The following is a 14,764-nucleotide window of genomic DNA, read 5'->3' on the forward strand; positions in this document are numbered from 1 at the left end:
AGGTTAAGATCATGTTCAGGGGTTATTGGCAAATCAGAAAAATCACATTAATTGCATGATTTTGGTAAGTCGTTAATCTGGACCTGGATTTATGTATTTTTCTCAAATTTGTAATTCTAACTCTTAACACGTAATGTTTTTTTTTTTTTTTAATCTACCAGTTAATGCTTTAGTGACATTTAGTTATCTAGTTGGTCAACTTGTTGGATAAAAGGGAAAACACCAACATAAGGCCATGGGCCTTGTTGTATCATGAGACTTGGTTATAGATTCCTGCTCTGCCATTTAGTATGTGAACTTGGCCAAGTTATTTTCCTTCTGTGATCTTCAGTTTTCTCCACAGTAAACCGTGACAAGATCTTCTGTTGCATATAATGGGTGTTCAGCAAATACTTGACCTGCCCGGATTCTTCCTCTCGTGTATTGTGTGCACATGGAAGGATGATGTACTTCCAGACTTTGCCCTAAGTTTTGGTAGTAAGTTCAGATACCTCCATTTCAAAGTCAGAACTGGATCCTGTTTTCATACAGCGCACAGTGTATTTTTAGAGAGGATCTGTTTCAGGTTCAAACCGTCCCGCTGAACCGTTTGCTTCTTTGGCAAAGGTCCACTGAGGGAATTTCTCAGAGACATACCTCAGTAGAAAAGAGCCTGGTTAGAAAAAAAGAATGGATAAACTTGCCCAGCAAGCAAATTCCTTGCATTCTGCAAACCAAATATGTACAAGATGAGGAAGTCACAGTGGCCAACATCAATTAAATCCCCCGGCGACGGTCATGACTCGCCTCTCAGCTGCACAGAGAGTCCTCAGCCACCTCAGATCCTGTTGCAAGGGGGCTTCTTGGCTTTGTTTATCGTTCTGCAGAGACAGCTTAGAGTTAAAGCCCAGGGAACTGTTGGGCTTTTCAGCTCCAGATTAAAAGCACAGGCCTTCGTACACGGTCTGGTCTGTAGGGGCCATGGAGACGAACATGCCTACGCCCTCAGGGTCTTAAAGAAATCGAGACCGAAGACCAGAGAATGTGCCAAACTGATTTTCACAAAACGACACCACTCCCATACCCTTTGCTTCGTTTTTGTGGGAATTGGTGGTGGTGGGTGAGTCCAACTGGTGACTCAAGACACTTGTGTTATCTTTGGTGTGGAAAACAGGAGGGACAGAGACGGGAGGCTGGGGGAAGATGTAGGGTTGAGGGAACAACAAGTCTTGAGAGACTTAGGACTTCTGAAAGCCCCGTGCGTGTGGACTGATGGGGAAGGGATCAGATCTGGGTCTTCTCCCTGGTTCTGACCCTTGTGCCCATGAGACCTCACGTTAGAGTGAATCTCTTTGTGCCAATTTCTTCTGGAAAATCCTTTGGCTCTTTTTGTCTTCTCTTAAATGCAGGTTGAAACTTTCCATGGGACAACATCAGTACAGATCCATCATTCATGGATCTTACTAGACCCAGACCAGTTTGGCATCATGGACCTGACATTTGCCTTATCTGTTAGAGTCCTAAGCTTTGGTCCACCTTTCGATTTCTTATTTGAAGCTCATTTAACTTGGAGACTTTTTGCAAGGTGAAGGAGAAGGGATGAAATGTTCAAATCTAAGGTATAACTTGTTTTTTGTTTTTTTTAAACAAGTATTTGGAGGAAATGTGTAAAGCCTGTATGGGTAGTCCTTGTAATAACGTTGATATTCAACTTTTACTCTCAAACCGTTTTTCACATTTATAATCTCATTTTATCCTCATAATTTGTCCTTATTTGAGGAAAAGATAAAATGCTTTTTCTTTTTTCTTTTTTTTTTTTAAATCAAAGCCATTTGCTTGGTTAAATACAGGTTATTATGGACAGTGGTTTGGACAGATGCTAATAAGAACAGACCGGAAATGGCCACAGTAGCCCAGTTGCCTGGACTCAGGTGACCCTCAGACGCCTGAAGAGATGGAAACTGATTCCCCTTGGAAACTGATTACTTTCTGCATAACCCATGACTAGATCATTCTTCTTCCACAATGCTTCGGCCTAGGACATTTTCAGAAAGGACGCAAGCGGCCCATATGTGTCCTCTTGAGATTTTATTAGAGGGTCAACCTATTTTCTTCCATCAGAAATATCTTTCTTGTGATGACCATTTTTAGTCCTAAGACTTCCATGCCAGTGTTGATAGAATGGTCATGGGGAGGGGGGTGGGAGGATAGGTTAGCCTGGTGGTGGGTATTGAGGAGGGCACATTCTGCATGGAGCACTGGGTGTTATGCACAAACAATGAATCATGGAACACTTCATCTAAAACTAATGATGTAATGTATGGGGATTAACATAAGAATAAAAAAAAAAAGTGCCACCATATTTAATTAAGGTTTTCCCATGAGTGAGCCTCACTAAGCAGACAATTCCTTTCATGAATAAAACAGCATGATTGTCAGAGACTCTTGTTTTCACCTTAACTGGTTGAATGCACACCACAAATTATCTGGACAGGAAAACTTGCCACGTTGAAGCAAAACAGTAAGTCTTCCTAGACATTTCGCGTCCAAAAGAGACCAAAGAAAAGGTGTGATTTTGGTGTCACAGAGATGGGAAGCAGTGTGTTCGGGACATCTGTAGGTTAGGGCGGGCAATATGCCAGTAGCAGACTCGTTGGCTAGGACAGGAGAAGTGGACAGTGTGAATCAGGATTAAGTGAAAACCTATCCACTCATAACATCAGGAATCTGTCTGTGGTATTTGAGACTGTATTTGGAAAATTACTAAAAACTTGAACCAAAATTTAGATTACAACAGTGTCCATAAATAAAGACCAGCTCAACATTATGTCAACCCCTTCACAATGGAGGAAACAAGAGGCAGAGATAATAAATCGGTGAATAACCCCCAAAGAATTTTTGCCTGACATTGAAATGTGCACCACTTTATAAACATCACTTTATATCTTAAGGCATTTCTTTCTCAAATGTATATAAACTTTGTCTCCACTCACCATCTCTGGAAGGGGCAGAGGTGGTTAAGCGTCAAAGGATTTCGTTACATGCAGAATACAGAATTAAGACGGATCAAGTAGATAAGATTTTTTTTTTTTTGTCAAAACAATCCCAAAAGTTTATGAAGTAGGCCCTTGAAATAGATTCTGTCACAAGAGCAGGGCTTCTTCCATGAGCTAAAATGAGAACAATCAAGCTAAAAATAAGTGCAAATTGTTTTTTTTTTTAAAGAAATATCCATTTAGTGTCTCTATTATTAGAAAATATCAGATGTCAACTGGAGAAATGTATCAAATCATTTGGTAAGTGTCCAGTTTTTCGATGTGTTCCTTTAAGTGTTCTGTAATTATCTTGGCTGTGATTAATCCAGGCTGGACTCATTTCATCTGAAGCTACCAATAACTTGAGCTTTTGATACACTAAAAATTTGGTAAAGAAGGCCCAATCTCTCTAAAATTTCCCAGTCTCACTGCTTTTTGAGTCACAGAGAAACATGGGTTTCACATAGATGTAAATAGCATTTTTTAAGAGTATTCCAAAGATCACTCATTGGGAGGGGCTCTTGAGAAAAAGAATTCCCAGGACAAATAAGTGACAAAATTTGCCTCCCATATTCCTTATTTAGACCGTCACAATTCACACATGCCTATTAAGGACTTTGAAAAGCTTTGAGTTAAGAACCCTATTTGGCTTTGCTTTATTGCCATGAATCCTCTGAAAAGTTGTCCGTGGCTTTAAGAGAAATCCTGCTGGCTGATTTTGTGGTCTTTGGAAAGCATTTCCAAATGTATTTTTAAAATTTCCACCTGGTGTGCCCATCCCAAAGATCTCTGGCTCAATCATGCTAAATATGAAGTAAGGTTTTAATATCTAAGTTTTAGCCTAAGTTTTTAACCCCACGGCCCAGGGTTGCTCCTCGCTGGCTTCCGATATATGCTGACCTTCTGGATCCTCAACCTCTGCCCGGCCCAGGGACTTCTGGCCACAGGTGCCTTCCTGGCCCTGTGATGTCATGCTTGGTGGATGTATGTCAGGCATTTTTGTAACTAGCATGCCCTTCTGGGGCTTCCCATTCCCATGTTCTCAGGCTCGCATTTGCCATCCATGACCCAGGCTCAAGTTAGTCATATTCACTGGGATCTTCATGTAGACTCCAAGGTTGCATCTGGCAAGTGTCATGTGAGAAGTACAAGCTGGATGTCACCACATTTCCAAGGGCCGGGAAGGTCAGGGACAGCTTCCCAAGTGACATGGCATTAGGACAGGACTCTGAAGGGTGTTTCTCCAGGCAGAAGGAGCCACCTCTGTTGAGGAGGAAAAGGATAGAGCCAGATAGCGCAGGGGGAAGAACAACAGAGACCCAGGCGGGGGTCGGGTGAAGTGGGAGACAGCAGAAGGGGGGCCTGGAAGGTGCATAGACACCACATGGAAGAGCCCTCACCTGGGCACATGAACTTGACTTTTATCCTAGAGTCAGAGGGAGCCATTGAAACTTCTGGAGAAAGAAAAGCACACCTCCGTCTGAGATGAGAGGGAAGGAGAGCCATGCTCCGGCTGCTCCCCCATCATTCCAGTGTCCCCTTTGTGCTATTCGAGGGAAGAGCAAGGACTTCTGGCTTCTGGTCAGACTCCTCCTCCTGATCCCACGTAGTATTGCCACTTATGATCTTGAGAAACTTACTTCATCTCACAAAAATCTCAGTTTCCCCGTGTATGAAAGAATTGCAAAAACTACCTCGTCGGGGACCCAGTTCTTGTGAGGGGACGAGTTCCACACTCCTCAAGCAGCTGTGCTGTTGGAAGAAGACACGGCAGTCCACCATTTGCACTGATGTGGATGGAACTGGAGGGGATTATGCTGAGCGAAATCAGTCAGGGAAAGACCATTATCCTATGGTTTCACTCATGTGGAATATAAGAAATAACGCAGAGAATCATAGGGGAAGGGAGGGAAAACTGAATGGGAAGAAATCAGAGAGGGAGACAAACCATGAGAGACTCTGTACTCTGGGAAACAAACCGCGGGTTGCTGGAGGGGAGGTGGGTGGGGGGATGGGCATTAAGGAGGGCACATGATGTGATGAGCACTGGGTGTTACACACAACTGATGAATTATTGAACACTACATCTGAGACTAATGATGTACTCTATGTTGGCTAATTGAATATAAAAATAATAATAAATAATAATAATTAAAAAAGACACGGCTGCAGACAGACCTGGGAGAGCCGTGCCCTTGGCCATCACTCTGCTCTGCTGGATACAGAGACACTGATGGATGTGCGGCTGGCTCAGCTGTGTCATCCCTGAGCCCACACGGCGCGAAGTGCCCACGACAGACAGGATCCTGCCCCTCCTGTGCTTTCCCTTCTTGAGCTGTTGCGTTAGTCTGTTTGCCATGAGCCCCTTACCTCTGCTCTCTTCAGCAGCATTAGCCTTAGCTTTAGCTGTCGTCAGGAGAAAAGCAGCCACCTGGGCTGGCTCTGGGAGCAGGACTCCTGAAACCCAATCTGCCCAATTACCTCCCATGCAGAGGAGACAGTCAGAGGGAGGTGAAACCCATTGACCCCAGTCTGGCTGTTTTCGCCTAAAGCTGGAAAATCTCAATTCCCTCTTGGCTTTCCCCTTTCTTCTTTCTGAAGTTCCTTAATTGGGGGAGGGAATGCCTGATGGGAATTGTCTGTAATAGTTCTTACCTGGATGCTACCTGGGGCCCAAGGTGTTGAAAATAAGCAAAAGTAGACTCTCATCTGAGAGAGTTTATTTTAAACTGTAAGACATTTAGTAAATGGTTATTACTAGCCAACATTTTATTTATGTGCCTTCTGTCCTAACATTTTATTTATGTGCCTTCTGTCCTTACCTTGTCTCTATCTGTCGGATTTTATAAAATTGATTCAAACCCCAGGGCGCCTGGGTGGCTCAGTTGGTTGAGCATCCAGATCTTGGTTTCGGTTCAGGTCATGATCTCAGGGTCATGGGATCGAGCCCTGTATCAGGCTCCATGATCAGTGGGGAGTCTGCTTGAGATTCTCCCTCTCCCTCTCCCGCTGCTCACCCATGTACCCTCTCTCTCTTTCTCTAAAATAAATAGATAAATCTTAAAAAAAATTGATTTTAACCCCTTGACCCAGACTCTCTTTCTGCACTAAAAGCCTTGTTTCATTCTCTCCTCATGTGGTAGCTTTTTTATCATGCGTCCATTTGGTCCCTTGTCCCTGCATTTTCTGCTTCCTTCAGGCATGACACCCACCATGGCCCTACTCCAGGGGGCGCTGTGCCTGGACTTGGTTTCTGGGGAAGACCTTGAGTAGGCTCTGAGTTATGGGGAAAAAAAGCCAATGGAGAAGGAGGGAAAGTGACAGACGGAGAGAAGGAGAGAGAGACAGAGAGGGAGGGAGAGCTAGAGATAGGGAGAGAAGGAGAAGGAAGGGGAGGAAGAGAGAGAGGGAGAAGGAGGAGTAGAGAGATTGTTGGAGGAAAGTCTCAAAGGGGAACAGGAAGGATAGCAAATAGCCTCCAGAAGGTCACACAGGGTGGGAGAGGGCGAAAGTCTTGACCTGCTAAGGCTTCTTTTGCAATGGCAGGGAAGAAAGGGATATAAGACCGTGTGTGGCTGTGGGAAAGTACATACCACCGAAACAATATTGATGTCACATGATTATGAAATCACCACATACCCTCCCGGGGAGAATGGTGCTTTCTCCTTCTCGGTAAGAAGGAAGAGCTGTGGAGCTAGTGTGGGTCATGTGCTTAGTTTAGTGCTTCTTGCTGTTGGCTCCTGCTGTGGCTATTGATTATGCATTTTCTGGCCTTCTGGGGCCCTGGGGTAATTTTCATAAAGAGTATTGCAAGTCTACATTTCCATTGTTATACACCCCAGAAGCCCAAATCCTGCTAAAATCTTAAAGGCTGTATTTTACCTCTTCGACTTCCCTACTGATTAATTGCATTTATAATGAAATATCAGATCTTTCAAATCACCTTGATACCAGCAGGATTGTCAGAATACCTTCCTGGATTTATAAATAGGTATTTAGAGGACTTCGAAGGCTAAACAGTAAGCAACCTAAACGTAGCTAGATCAATAAATAATTTATGGCACAAATCATTTGTTTTTAGTAGAAGTTGGTGGGAAGTTTCTCAGGAATGATCTCTGCAGTGCGCAAAACATTTTCCTTTTGTTTTATTACAAACAATAAACTGCCTAAAACTGCACTAAGACTTTTGGGATACATCAGAGCCATATTTTATGGGCTGGAGATTAGATAACAGTATCCTATCCGTGGTCAGTTTCTTGAATTTGACAACTCTACTGTGGTTATATAGGAGGGTGCCTTTGTTCTCAGGCAAACACTGCTCTACCCAGGGGTAAAAGGACATCCCTCAAGTAGTTCAGGGGAAAAAATATGCGGAGGGGGGAATCTGGCTACATGGACTTAGCAGGATTCTTGCTGAACTTGGATGATACAGAGACAAACACAGAAGCCCAAATGTCAAGGCCTAGTTGGGAAGAGTTCAGAAGAGCCTGGATTCAAGTTTGGTCAAAGAGAATTTGTATCAAATGGCCAGTGATGGTTTATAGAGAGAATAATGTGAATTGAGTTGAATGGCCAGAGTGAGTTACCACCTGCAATTAGAGCCTTTTATTCTACAAACACTTTGCTACTAAGACTGTCCTTGACCAAATATTAGTCAGGCTCCTCTGAGCCCTCTTTTCTACTAGGCCTTAAAATAGGCCCCCTTCCTGTATTTGGCCCACCTAGCCTAGACTTAGCAAAGAATCCTACTAGGTCATCTGGCAAGAATCCCCTATTTTTGACATGACCTTTGAGTAATATCCATCCACACTTCCCCTCCAACCCCACTCCTTGGATGTAAATCCTCACGTGTCCTTATCATGTTCAGAGGTGAGCCCAGTCTCTCTCCCCCTACTCTAAGTCTTGAAAAAAGTCTTTTGTACCATTTTAACAAGTGTCGGAATCATTTTCTCCTTAACAGCACGCATTAGGTCCCAGGTCTTATTTTTACAGAGATGCTAAGACGGGTCCCGGCTTAGAATGAAAGTCCTTACGGATCCAACAGGGAGAGTGCATGTGCCATGAAGAGACAGCCTTGCAAATAGAAAAATGACAAGAGCAAAAGTAACAGTGGTAAGAGTCAGTTGCTGTGAGAATCTAGAAGACAGAAACATTTACCCTGAGCAAGAAAACTGAACTGTGTGCTAAAGAATGTGTAGAATTTTGCCAAGTAGAGAAACAGGGGAAGGAGTATTCCAGGAAGAGAACTTTGAATGGGGATCTTCCAATGTCTCGGCTCAGCCAAGTGATTCTGCTGGTAGGGTTTCCAAGTACTGTTTGGGGGTCCCCCTCAACTCACTCTATGGGGACACACAGCTCCTGTGCTCACCCTTGGAAAGCAGGTGCCCTGGCACCTGGAGGCCTTGTCCCCAGGATCATGCTCATTTCAATGACCCACATGCAACAACGCCCCACCTTTACTATTATAGAGGGATTTACTAAAAAGGAACTTCAGCCCTTCAGCTTTAAATGTCAGAAAGAAATGTTTCTCTTTTTCTTTAAAAATACTATCTTTCTTTTGGTTCTTCTGAAAGCTACTGAGAAGACCAAAGGGGGTGAAGTAGGGAAGGAAGAGGGAAAAGAGAAAGCTTGGCACCAGGGCCTGGAAAATGAGTCCCTACGTGTGGAAAATGTTTTTGCATTTTCTCCTAGGCAGGACTTGAAGCAAAGAAATCTTGCAGAAAAGCACATGGAAAATTCAAGCAAAATATTTTTAGCTAGTTGGCCTTTTTGTAAGAGTAGTATCTCCTTTAAAAGGAAAAATTATCAAAAGAATGTTATGGTACTAAAACTTGGAAGGGAGGCAGGAGCGGGAATAAGCCAGAGGTAAAAATATCCAAGTTTGGGGTATACATCTGTGGGGCCTGGGCTCACAGCACACCTCATCTTTCTGGACTGGACGGTCTGGAACTCTTTTCTCTTGAATCTGGTGGAACGACATCCCTTGCCTGTTGGAATGTGCCTCAGGACCATTTCTCCACTCTCAAAATTTTCCCTTACATCTCCCTCCCTCCTTCTTTCTCATTTTTCTTTACTGTGTTCAGGAAAAAGCAGCACCTGGGAGGTGGTGAAGCTTCTGATTAGAAGCCCAGACTCGAGAGTCACAATGGCCTAAATCTGAGTCTGGACTCTGCTACTTACTATATGCATGATCTTGGGTAAATTACTTAATTTATCTGGGCTTCTGTTTCCTTATCTGTAAGGTGGGAAGGGTAGTAGTAGCCACCTCACTGGGTGGCTGGGATGGTTAGGGATGGTTAAAGGAGAGAAGAGTACAGGGGAATTCTCTGGAGAAAGAGAGGAGCTCACTAGAAACCTACTGATTGACTGTCTGCTCAAGGGGCGAAGAGTGTAAGATAAGCCAGCTGCTGGGGATGCCCCATCCAGCCCTCATGGGATTTTCATACTTCCCAGTGTCATTCCAGTACTCCCTGACTTGATTCTGTTGTACCTGGCTGGATTGCTCCAACAGAATAAACTCGAGCTAATCCCACCCCGTGTTCTGCAAAATTCTGTGATAACAGGTTCTTTCTCAAAATTCTCCACTGCCCCTGAAATAAAGCCAACTCCAAGTAAAATTATGATGCCTATAGGGCTTCGCTTTGGTATTGCTTTGTTTTTGTTCCTCTCCACCTCCTCTTTCTCTAGGTTTCCCATCTCTGTTTCTTCCCTGCCCCACTAAAATCCCAAGTACCCAGAGGTCTAGACAACTTTACTGCAACAGCCTGCCCAGTTCTGCCTTCTTCCTTGTTTTCCAGAGTGGTCTGTCCTGGGGATGGCCTTCCCTCAATCTCATTTCCTGGGGCAGGAAATCCACAGGTGACCAATCCACAGGTGACCACATGAAGGGCCTTCTTTCCTGTGCCTCTCTTGTCATTTTGATTTCCAAGGCACGTCTCTACTAGTGAAAGAGTGACACATTTCCAGCCCACCCCCAGTGGTACCCATCATGGAGGGAATTCCCTGTTCTTCCTGGCGGTTAGGCTGGCTCCAGCCAAACCAGGGTCACGACTCTCAAGAGACCCACTGCCGGATGGAGTGGGCTGCAGGGCTGAAAGCCAGACAGGTCACACAGCAGAGGTGAGAGCATGGGCGGGCCATCCTACAGGCAGAGATCTGGTTGTCCCGGGTGTTCTATTAGCCCAACTTTGCTGTTCGGAGCGATTCTTGGAATGGATACAGTCTTTTCCTTTTCTCGGAAAGTGTTGTTGAACTCACTTGGGTGTGGAAAACAGTGAGCTTGCGTGCTGTGATTTCAAGGGCTCTGTGGGGTCTAGACTTTCTGTGTATATTAACATTCTTTCCTTTTTAACCAGATAGGGATTCCCAAACCTTTCTTTCCAAACCCGGCAAGACCAGCTGCACCTCCACTGCCCCTCCTACCTGACTCCCTCACTCAGCCAATGACCTTGCCTCATCCACGGGACCCCTCAGCTACCCTCATCTGCCTTCTTTCTTTACTTGTCTGTCCCTCCTGCCTCTCCCCTCTTTTCAGAAACCATGTTTTCCTCTGCCTCTTGGAGGCTAATGCCCTAGTCCTAACCTTGACTTTGAGTCCTCCTGCAAACCCCACTGACTTTGTTCTATTATCTGTGTCTTCTCTTGTTTGTCTTGGGATGCTCTCCCGACAGATTATTATGAATAGTCTCACATCTTTGCAGTCTTCTTGAGTGGGAAAAACCTATGTCCCTTCCTCCTTTGAACTCCTGCACATCTTCCTTTCCCTGCCGGTGGCCAAGGTCGTAGAGGTGGCATTTCCACTCACAGCCCGCACTTGCCGGGAGCTCTTATCCTCTCTCTGACTTCCACCACCACAGGCTTCCTGGATGCCAAGCCCAAAGCACTGTGGGTCACTGTCTTCCTCCATCCCTGATGCACCGTAGCGTCCCGTTCTTGAAACTTTCTCTTTCCCCACTTCAATGGCACCTTCTCCATTGTGATTTTTTGTTTCTAACTCTTGATATCATTCTGTTTTCTTTACTGACATCTTGTTCTTATCTCCCCCACCAGCTGCACCCCTGGAAGTGGGAATGATGTTCATAGGCATGTGCTTGCCCGATGGCTTACCGTACGTCCATTCTCATTGGTTAATGCCTGTGCCTTACTGGTTATTTCATATTCAGAATATCAGTCTTTGCCTGGGAGTCCTTTCTCCTGGATACCTCAAACTCACAACAGAACAAAGAGAGGAGAAGTTCTGGGGCAGCATCCACAAGCCGGGGGACGCAGCTACCGTGAAGGATTTCTCATTTGGCTCACTCAGTAAGAATCCCTTTAAGACCCTGCTCCAAAGCCCAGGTAATACAAAGTCTTTCTTCCCACTGCCCGCTCCCAATGGAGGTCGTGTCTTCCTCTTCTTTGTGCTCCCACAGCACTTTGTTTGGGTCTGCAATTATACACAATTACTAATAAACATTCTGCTCTTTATTATAGTTATTTGCATATATCTATCCTCATTCCTGGAACTGTTGGCTTTTTCACTCCCTTTAGTGATGGCCAAACCATCTTGCATGTAACAGGCATAAGATAAATGTTGCTCAATTCAACTGCACAGGAACTATTGCTCTGGAAGGCACTGGTGATTTCATCACTGGACTCGTTTGAACACGCAGGCAGTATTGAACTAATCCAGGGATGCCTGCGTGAGTTCCAGCAGCAATAGACAGACAGCTAATGATGAGTTTTTCCAGAGCCAGAGATGCTGACTGGGACCCTGGATCTGGACTGGATTTAGAAATGACACCTAGGTTTGCTTCCTGGGGTCTCTTTGCCACCGAAGTCACTTCCCAGGATAGATTGTCTGCACCCCCGGGGATGGGAGTGGATGAGAAGCTTTTGTGTCAGGAGAGAAGATGGTGGTGGGGCACCTAAGTTCTCTTCTGAGATCATTCTCATCCAGCCCCATCCTACAGGCCTCACTCAGGCTGATGCACAAGAATCCTGTTTGGAATCCAAAGTCTTGAGATTGTAGCACATGACAGCTCACTCACAGTACCTTGTGGGTTGTTAGTGGCTAGGCCTCGAATTCCTAAACTTTGGACGACCCTATGCAGACAGGGGGTTGTCTAAGAGACATAAAGATAAGGGGCACTCCAGGATCCTACCCTGGAGAGCTGGCCTAGAGCACATATCAGCTCATCAAGATTGCAGAGCCTGAAGTGACAAAGAAAAGGAACAGAATAATCAGGAATTTGCCCTCGTGAAGGGAGACAATGGCCAAAATAATGACCTGTAACATATCGTGGTGGTATTGACTGTACAGGACACCGGGGTTGGGCAGACTGTCCACGTAACTACGAAGAAGCTGTCTCCACTAGATAGCTGATGGCACATCAGGACGTCACCCAGGAGTAGGGGCCTGGGGTGCAGGGAAGATCAGCACTTTCTCATAGGGTAGCTCTAGTGTGGGTCCCTGATGGAAAGCTTTTGATTGCTGAGGCCTCCATCTCAAAGACAGTCATCTCGAATAAGCCCGTTGCCCACTACACAGCTCGATACAGAGCCAGGCCACCCCACCCATGGAGGTCCCCTTTCAGAAAGCCCCCAGTGCCAAACATAACTGACCATTCGAGTGACCCTGCTTTTCCCTTCCTGCGCTTTCCTCCCTGCTCTTGTTTTAAATTCGCCAATAAAATGTGAACTTAAGAAACCTTAGGCTTTGACCAAACTGAAGCGAAACCCCAGGTCTGTGAGCTCTCTTTCTCTCTCTCTCTTTCTTCCCCCCACATACCGCACAATCTCAGTGTGTGGTCTTGGGCACGCTGCTGTGTACCCTCCAGGACTTGTGAGTAATAAACCTTGTTTTTTCAAAGTTCGTCTGTGGTGGTTGCTGAGGTGCATCTTGCAATCATAACAAGAACCACGGAGGGCCAGTCCGGCCACGACACTGGCTCAGGTCAGGGAGCCGTCGGTGGGGGCTGTGGCAGCAGCAGGGGGCCCGGTGAGGGCCACAGGAGAACGGATCTGAGAGCATCTCTCACCCCGGACAGGCTGAGGCTGACCCAGCCTCGAGGGAGCTTCTCCTTGCAGTGAGAAACTTAACCTCTGAGTAAAGCAAGCCCATCAGGATTCCTTAAGGCAACAAGAAAATGAGAAACAGGGGGAAAAGGGCTATGGGAAGGGAGAAAACAGGTGGCTCAGAGTCTACCCTGTGTGTTTCATTTGATTTTTGTCAGAGCCAGAAAATGGTTCAAAGCAGGAGAGCCCCAGCGTCTTTCCCTATTAGACTCCAGAGACCTTGCCTTTTAAAATCTTGTCGTGTCTATTTAAAAGGTTCTGTGGAAGAATAGAATAGCATAAAAAAACCCATTCTGGGGCACCTGGGTGGCTCAGTTGGTTAAGCGACTGCCTTTGGCTCAGGTCATGATCCTGGAGTCCCAGGATCGAGTCCCACATCGGGCTCCCTGCTTGGCAGGGAGTCTGCTTCTCCCTCTGACCCTCCTCCCTCTCATGCTCTCTGTATCTCATTCTCTCTGTCTCAAATAAATAAATAAAATCTTAAAAAAAAAAAAACCCATTCTGCCTCTAAGCTGAAAGTAGTCAATTTTTATCAGCTTCCAGAAGGTTCCTTTTTGAATCATCTGTTAATCACCTTTATTTCAGGAACTTGGAATAGGTAACATAACTACAGAGGACTCATCGGAAGCCACAGAGGGGACTTGTAGGTCAATGGGGAAGATAGGCACAAACCACCACTCCTCCCCCAGGCACCCCAGGGCAGAACTTTCCAGGGTCTCCTTTGGACCTTTCCCGTCAAGAATCTACTCCTGTTCTTGGCCTGGCTGCCCCGAGGGCGGGGTGCAGGAGGCCTGGGAAAGGAAGAAAACCAGATTGCAACACCACTTGTTTTGTTTCTAACACCCCCCCCCCTTTTCCCCGCTCGAGTTTGGGCACTCATGGGTACCATTTGTTCTCATACAAAGGCACAAATAGATCTGCTGTGTGTTCCCCGTGTACCTGACTGTTACCTGACATCGGGGAGGGTTTGTTTTCTGGGATGCCTACAGCTGCACACATTCCTTTCCGGGGTGAATGCTTTGTATAGACATAAACAGCCAGCTAAGCTGCAGGGAATAGACCTGTAGCTGGCTTTTCTTTCTTTGGAGCTACATTCCTGCCGAGATAAATATGCAGAAAGACAGACAGATTATAAAGGAGGAAGGACGCCGTGTCAGCATGAGGGATCCAAAGAGAACAAAAGGGTTATCGTGTGCAGAGGCCGAAAATAGAATATAAAGCTCTCAGGGCTGGGGAAACTGTGGACACCTCCCGGGGAACCACCTGTAAAAAAAAAAAAAAAAAAAAAAAAATTCTGAGCCTCCCAGGAAAACAAGCCCTGGTTTGACTTGAGTGAAAGCAAAACTGGAAAATCCGTGTTGAGTAATGCCAGAGGATAGAGGGGAGAGAAGCCATTGCCTTCAAGTTTGGGTCTGAACAAGGCACCTTGACCTTGGGCGTAGGGTTTGTTTCGAGGTTGCCCCAGCTCGATGCAGTGAAGTTGGGAGCAGGTGGGAGCCTGGGGCAGGTCTCTGAAATGGGCCCTGCTAACCACTCAGAGACACGGTAGGAGAGCTGCCAAGGAGCGCATGTTTCTAAAACAATCTATGGTAGATTGATTTTGCATTTAAGACCCTTTATAAAAGCAGATGCTCTCTCCCAGCCCCTTCAGGTTTTCGGCAAGCTTGCTAGAACCAGTGGACCAAGTCGAGGCT

Source organism: Mirounga leonina, unplaced genomic scaffold (genome assembly GCF_011800145.1).
Source record: "Mirounga leonina isolate KUSES-001 unplaced genomic scaffold, KU_Mleo_1.0 Mir_366, whole genome shotgun sequence".
Classification (NCBI taxonomy): domain Eukaryota; kingdom Metazoa; phylum Chordata; class Mammalia; order Carnivora; family Phocidae; genus Mirounga; species Mirounga leonina.